The sequence below is a fragment of the Mus caroli genome, chromosome 8 (genome assembly GCF_900094665.2).
Source record: "Mus caroli chromosome 8, CAROLI_EIJ_v1.1, whole genome shotgun sequence".
Classification (NCBI taxonomy): domain Eukaryota; kingdom Metazoa; phylum Chordata; class Mammalia; order Rodentia; family Muridae; genus Mus; species Mus caroli.
Window position 1 is genome coordinate 77418497 of NC_034577.1, and position 7611 is coordinate 77426107.

A 7611-nucleotide genomic window follows, 5' to 3' on the forward strand; every position below is an offset into this window, starting at 1 on the left:
CCTCCCCCTCCTCCTCCTCCTCCTCCTCCTCCTTCTTCTTCTTCTTTTAGATCTGAGGACCACTAGCCCAGGATAGAACCACCCACCATGGGCTGGGCCTTCTCCATCAATCTAATTAAGAAAATGCCTTATAGGTGTGCCTGCGGCCTGGTCTTATGTTTACATTTTCTCAATTGACATTCCCTCCTCTCAGATGACAGTAACTTATGGCAAGTTGACATAAAACTAGTCAGCACACCACATTATGACCATATAAGGTAAAAGTCAACTGCAGCCAATCAGAGTATTTCTGTATGTTGCTTTTCTTTTATTGACTATAAATAGTCTGCACCTATGGTAGGATGAGATATTATAACTCAACCTCATTAAGGAATGCTATTTAATGATCTTCTTCCTCAGCCATTCTTCAGTTTAACTCACTTCAGGTTTATCTCTAACAGAGTTAGTGTGGAGTTTAGGACAAAGGCAGTAAATAAGGTAAAGAAGCAACACTAAAAACGACAATATTCAAGCAATGAAAATCACATCTGTGTGGAACAGAGCTCAGAAGGCTGAACACATGAAACAGGGAGAGCTGATCACAATTAACCAGTGGATATCTCAATCGTCCTTCAGAATTGGCTGTGGTTGTGTGTACCACTTTAACTTCCACACTCTCAGCTGAGGGCCAGAGGGTTATGAGGTTGCAGCCAGGGTGGCTTACACAGACCCTGTCTTAAATAACAAGAATCATCGATAAAGAATCTAACTTTGTTGGGTTAGTTGTTGTTGCTACTGTTGCTTGCTTGTTTGTTTGTTTTTCTGTAACTTGGCTCAAGCTAGAGTTATTTGGGAAGATGAACTTCCATTGAGAAAATGTCCCCATCAGATTGCTTGTAGGCCAGTGTGTGGGAGGCATTTTCTTAACTAATGATGTAGCAAGAGCCAGATCCCTGGGAGTGGTGCCACACCTGGGCAGGTGGTCCGAGGTGGTATAAGAAAGCAAGCTGAGCAAACCAGAGAGAGCAAGCAAGTACAAAATATCTCTCCAGGACCTCTGCTGTAGTTCTTGCCTCTGGATTCCTGCCTTGAATCTAGGCTCTGACTTCCCTTAATGATGGACTAAAACTGTAAGCAGAAATAAATCCTCTCCTCTCTAAACTGCTTCTGATTATGGTGTTTTATCACAGCAATAGAAAGTAAACTTAGAGCATGACTATATTTTTATAGTTCTATAATTTTATTTTATTTCTAATTTTTAAGAAGATATATTTATGGTAACCATCACATCATCAGAATTTCTACAAAGAGGCCCATCTTCAGAAGCAGGGAACCCAGGTTCTAGTTGCTGTTCCACTATTGAAAAGCCATTTGGGATTAGAGGAGAGAGGAGGATGGCTGTGTGATGTGTCTCTTGGAGACTGTTTTTGATTATTTCTAAAAAGGAAGATTGGAACCTTTCTACCTCTGGAATTCTGCAAGTCCCCAAAAGTGTGTCATTTCTGACCCATTTCTCTCATGAGAACAGTGATTTTGTTGGCTAGTCTAAAGTTAGACAATCAATGAAGGGTTTGTGGTGCACACATGTCCCTCAACATTAAGGGAGGAAACAAGAGCACCCACCCAGAGTTGGAGAGAAACCTGAGATATGCACTGGACCAGGTTTCTAAATTAATTTTTAAAAAGATGTATATAATGTGTGTGAGTGTTTTACCTACATACATGCCTGTATCACATATGTGCCTGGTATGCATGGAGGTCAGAAGAGAGCATTAGATCCCCTGAAACTGACATTAAAGATGGTTGTAAGCCAACCAAACTCATGTCTTCTGTAAGAGTAACAAGTGCTCTTACCCATTGCGCTATCTCTCTAGTTCATATCCATAATTTTAGAATAGTTATAGATAAAAGAAAAATTGTAAAGGTTGTATAGAATTCCTATGAATCCTCTTAACATCTTATAATACAACAGTGTGGTAGTTTTGTTATAAGTAATGAACCAACACTGATAAATTAATAGTAACAAAATATACATTTTATTCTTCTTTCATTAGTTTCTTCCAATGTTCTTTTCTATTTCAGAGTTTCTTCCTAGATACCACATTACATTCAGTCAACATGGCTCCTCGGGCTTCTCTTAGCTGAAGCAGTTTCTCATGGTTTCTGTGTTTTTGATGAGTTTGAAAATCATCAGATTTAGTTTGGACCACACTTTCAGAAGTTTCAGTCCATGGTCACTAAGCTTTGCTCCTGGGCCCATGTGGAGGCAGAACGTCACAGTGGATGACACATGATGGAACAAAGCAGCTCACTTCAGAGTGGACAAACAGGAGGTGGCCCAGGGGTAAGATGTATTTGTAGAGGTGACTCTTGTGTACAAAGTGTTGGAACATTCACCTGTCAATAAAAAAGCCTTGGCCAATGGCAAGATTAGAAGGCATGGCAGATTTCCCCAGACATGGAGGAGGAAGGTTGAATAAACATAAGAACCAGGTAGCCAGCTGCATGGCATGACTTAGAATCGAATAAGCGGGCAGTTAAGTTATAAACTAGTCTGGTAACAAGCCCGAGTTATTAGTCTAGTCAGTTATTCATATATAAGAAGTCTGAGAGTTGTTATTTCTGGGAACAAAGTGGTCGTGTAGAAAAACACAAGGTTACACATGAATTTAACTACATATATTCTCCCAAGTCACTCCTCTGTCAGCGACTAACTTCGTCCTGCTAGGCCTGACTTTCAGATAACTCATTCATTGATAAGCTTATCAAAGGGTTCACAATTCTTCACAATAGCATAGCAGCTGAAGGTCAGGCCTTTAGCACACAAGCCTTGTGTGGAACACTTCATATTCAAATATTAACATGGCTCTATACCTTGTAACTCTGTTGAACTCACTCTAACAATTCTGAGTGTGTGATAGTTATTTAAAGTTTTCCTCTTTTTCAGTCTGGTTGTATTTCTTTTTCTAGACTAGTTTGCCCTAGCTAGAACTTCTGGAGCAAAATTATGTAGCAAGAAAAACAAGTATTGATGTCTTGCTCCTGATCTTTGGGGAAATCTTTCAGTCTTGTATTGGTTGCCGTTTCTCATTTATTAACTCGAGGGAAGCGCCTTCTATTTCTAGTTTGCTATGAAAGGATATTGGAGTTTTGTAAAAACACTTTTCTGCATCTATTGAGCCAACCATGTGGTCTAAGCTTATTTTTATATGACACATTGCATATAGTATATTACATTGATTAATTTTCCAATGCTAAGCAAACCATGGATACCCGAGTTAATCTGACCTGGCCATGAAGGTCCCTTTGGCATTTTATTGTTTGTATGCAATTGGATTCACTTTTCTGCAGTTTACTAAGGATTTTTCTATATTTCCATTTTATTTTCTTAAGCCTTTGTTTGACTTTTGAATAAGGGTAGTAAATATTCTCTTTTGGAGGAGAGAATTTATAAAAGATTGTTGTAAATTTCCTTCTTGTTGTTATGGTTTTTATTAATTATATAAAATGACTTCATTATGATAGCTCATACATGTATATAGTATATCTCTGTAACTTTTGCCTCTCATACTCTTCCTTGTCCCTTTCCCACTCCCATTAGTCCCTTCCCTCTTCCCAGTGATCTTGTGCTCCTTCATCCCCACCTCTCTCTATGCCTGATGGCCTAATGAGTTTCATTATAGTTGTTTACCAGGATCATCAGTGAAGACTTTTTGTCAAGAGTGTAGGTGCCTTATTAGGGGCTACACCACTGAAAAATAATCTCTCACTCCCACGTCATTCAGAATTTATGGGCCCAGTCTTGTTGAGTGTAGTTTTATCTACCTTGCTTTATGCCCCTGGATGAGCAGCACTACCAGCCACCTGAGCAGGGCTCTTTAGATTCACTGATAAAACACACACATACACACTCATTAGCTTATTTTTAACATGCCTTATTGGCTCAGTGGCTGGGCATTTTCAAGTTTCCTGCAGCTAGGGAGTTCTTCCCTCCATATTCTTGGCTAAACACCTTCCAAATGTACTTTTAACTTTGATATCCAGTTACCTTCTGTGATAGCCATTGATCTTTACTGCCCAAGATGCTTCTGGGTTGCCCTTCTGTGGGCCACTTTCCTTTCCCACCTACATTTTGGAAGATTCCTCCTCCAATTCTGAGTCTGTTATTCTTTCTTCCCCAAGTATGGTGATCTCCTCTGTGTCCTACCCATACAACTCTAAGTGTCCTATCCTGTGCCCAGCCATTGGCCACTGACATCTTTATTGATAAATTAAAAACCAATTGGGCACAAGGACCTTCAGCATTTGGACACTCTGATTCAAACCATTAGCATCAGTCTCCAACACAGTCTTGTGCAGGTAATAACAGCTAATGTGAATTCAAGAGCACAACAGGGATTGCATGTCCAACATTCAGCATTCCCTGCTATACCTCTCCTTTTTTTTGCCTCTTATATTCTGTCTCTTCTTTTTTCCCATTACTTTATTTACTTTACAGACTGACCACAACCCCCTCTGTCTTCTCCTCCCAGTTCCACCCTTCCACCCTTCTCCCTTCAACCCTTCCCCATGCTCCTCAGAGAAATTTGGTGGTTCAGTCTCTGTGAGCTGCCATGGGCCCAGGTTAATTTACTCCGTAGGTCTTCTTGTGATGTCCTTGACCTCTCTGGCTCCATAAATCCTGTCCCTCACTCTGCCCTAAGACTACCTGAGCTCTGCCTATTGTTTGGCTGGTTTTTTGTTTTTGTTTTGACTTGTTTGTTTGTTTGTTTGTTTTGAGACAGGGTTTTTCTGTATAGTCCTGACATCTGTAGACCAGTCTGGCCTCAAACTCAGAAATCTGCCTGCCTCTGCCTCCCAAGTGCTGGGATTAAAGGCGTGTGCCACCACTGTCCAGCTTGTTTGGCTGTTAGTCACTTTATCTGTTTCCATTTTCTGTTGGGTGAAGCTTCTCAAGAGACAAGTATGCTAGGCTCCTGTCCAAAAGCAAAGCAGAGTATCATTAATACTGTCAGGGTTTGGCTGTCTCCCATGGGATGGGTCTCAAGTTCGGTCAGTCATTGGTTATCCATTCCTTCAATCTCTGGTTCATCTTTATCCCTAAACATCTTTTAGGCAGGTCAAAATCTGAATCAAAGGTTTTGTGAGTGGGTTGTGTTCCTTCTGTCCATTGGAAGTCCTGCCTCACTATAGAAGGTGACCATTTCAGTCTCTATATCCCCAGCTGCTAGGAGTCTTAGCTAGGGTCACTTTTATAGACTCCTGGGAGTCTCCCCCTTCCCAGAGATGTCCCCCACTGATTTCTGTTCTCTCTCTCCCAGCTCTCCCTTAACCCTGTTCTCCCCATAACTGATCCCTGCTCCTATTCCCCTCCCTACTCTGTTTCCTACCCCATTTCCCACCTACTCCCCTCCTTCAAATCCACTTCCAGTGTGTATTTTATTTCCCCTTCTGAGTGACATTCAAGAATCTTCCCTTGGGCCCTCCTTGTTATTTGCTTTTTTGGGTCTGAATTTTATGGCTAATATCCACTCATAAGTGAATACATACCATGCATGTCTTTCTGGGTCTGAATTACCTCACTCAGGATGATATTCACAAGTTCTATCCATTTACCTACAGATTTCATGATGTGTTTGTTTTTAATAGCTAAGAAGTATTCCATTGTGTAAGTACACGGCATTTTCTTTACCCATTCTTCAGCTGAGGGCCATTGAGGTTGCTTCCAGTTTCTTTCTATTATGAATAAGGCTGCTATGAACATAGTTGAGCAAATGTCCCTGTGGGATGGTGGAGCACCTTTTGGGTAAATGCCCAGGAATGGTATTGAGGGTCTTGAGGTAGAACTATTCTCAGTTTTCTGAGAAACTGCCAGACTGATTTCCCGAGTGGTTGTACAAGTTTACACTCCCACTAGCAATGAAGGGGTGTTCCCCTTGCTCAACAGCCTCACCAGTATCTGCTGTCACTTGGGTTTTTGATCTTAAGCCATTCTGACAGGTAGAAGTTGGAATCTCAGAGTTGTTTTAATTTGCATTTCCCTGATGACTCAGGAGACTGAATATGTCTTTAAGTGTGTCTCAGCCATTAGAGATTCCTCTGTTGAATCGTCTCTGTTTAGCTCTGTACCCCATTTTTAAATTGGGTTATTTTGGTTGTTGGGTTTAATTTTTTAAGTTCTTTATATACTTTGAATATTAGCCCTCTGTCAGATGTAGGGTTAATGACACCCCTTTTCCATTCTGTAGGCTGCTGTTTTGTTGTATTGATGGAATCTTTTGCCTTACAGAAAAATTTCAGTTTCATGGGGTCCCATTTATTAACTGTTGATATTGGTGCCTGAACTGTTGTTGTTCTGTTCATGAAGTTGTCTCCTGTACCAATGCAGTCAAAACTAATTCACCTACTTTCTCTTCTGTTATATTTAGTATATCCAATTATATATTGAGACCTTTGATTCAATAGACATGAGTTTCATGCAGGCTGATACGGGCCTATTTCATCTTCTACATGCAAACATCCAGCCAGCATTATTTGTTGAAGATATTTTCATTTTTCCATTGTATTGTTTTGCATTCTTTGTCAAAAATCAAGTGTCTGTAGGGGTGTGGGCTTATTTCTGGGTCTTTGATTTGATTCTGTTTATTATCCTGTCTGTTTTTATGCCAATACCATGAGGTTTTCATTACTATTGCTTTGTAGTGCATCTTGGAATGGTGATACATGCAGACATTCTTTTTTTTTTGTACAGGATTGTTTCAGTGACATTGGATTTTTATGTTTCTATATGAATTTAAGAATTGCTCTTTCAAGATATGTAAAGAATTTTGTTAGAATTTTGATGGGAATTGCATTGAATCTGTATATTGCTTTTGGTAAAATGGCCATTTTTACTGTGTTAACCCCACTGATCCATAAGCATGGGAGATCTTTCTATCTTCTGTTATCTTCTTCAATTTCTTTCTTCTAAGAGTTGATGTTCTTGTCATTTAAAAGCACACCTTAAAGTTCTAGAACAAAAAGAAGTAAACACACCCAAGAGGAGTAGATGGCAGGAAGTAATCAAACTCAGGGCTGAAATCAACAAATTAGAAACAAAGAAAGCAATAGAAAGAATCAACAAAACCAAGAGCTTGTTCTTTGAGAAAATCAACAAGAGAGACAAACCCTTAGCCAAATTCACTAAAAAGCTGAGAGACAGTATCCAAATCAACAAAATCAGAAATGAAAAGAGGGACATAATGACAGACACTGAGGAAATCCAAAAAAATAAAAAACCTGTACTTCACAAAATTGGAACATTTAAATGAAATGGATGATTGTCTTGTTAGATACCATTTACCAAAGTTAAATCAAGATCAGGCAAATGATTTAAGTAGTCCTATATGCCCTAAGGGGAAAGAAGCAGTCATTAAAAGTCTCCCAACAACAACAACAAAACAAAAACCCAAACAAACAAACAAACAAAATCCCCAATACTCCTCAAACTGTTCCACAAAATAGAAACAGAAGGAATATTGGCAAACTCATCCTATGAGGTCACAGTTACTCTGGTACCTAAACCACACAAAGACTCAAAAAAAGAAGGAATTCAGCCTCTTCCGGCCTGACTAGCACCGGGGTAGCTAGAGC